This window comes from Ailuropoda melanoleuca, chromosome X, assembly GCF_002007445.2.
Source record: "Ailuropoda melanoleuca isolate Jingjing chromosome X, ASM200744v2, whole genome shotgun sequence".
In the NCBI taxonomy this organism is placed as follows: domain Eukaryota; kingdom Metazoa; phylum Chordata; class Mammalia; order Carnivora; family Ursidae; genus Ailuropoda; species Ailuropoda melanoleuca.
The window spans coordinates 6,462,753-6,463,003 of record NC_048238.1 but is presented as its reverse complement, the minus strand read 5'-3'; positions in this window follow the sequence as shown (position 1 = coordinate 6,463,003).

The window sequence follows — 251 nt, the reverse complement described above, 5'->3', positions numbered from 1 at the left end:
CCCTGAGCCGAAGGCAGATGCCCAACCGCTGTGCCACCCAGGTGCCCCTCAGCCTTTTATTTTTTTGTTGTTGAAGTAGGATGGTGTCACCAGGGCCCGCGGGTAGGGAGTGGGGTTGTCACTGAATGCCAGTAGCGTTCCAGTGTGGGAAGATGAAACCCTAGGTATATGGTGGCAAGGCTGCACAGCAGTATGAATGTACTTCATGCCATTTAAGCATACACTTAAAATGGCAAGTTTAATGTTACGCA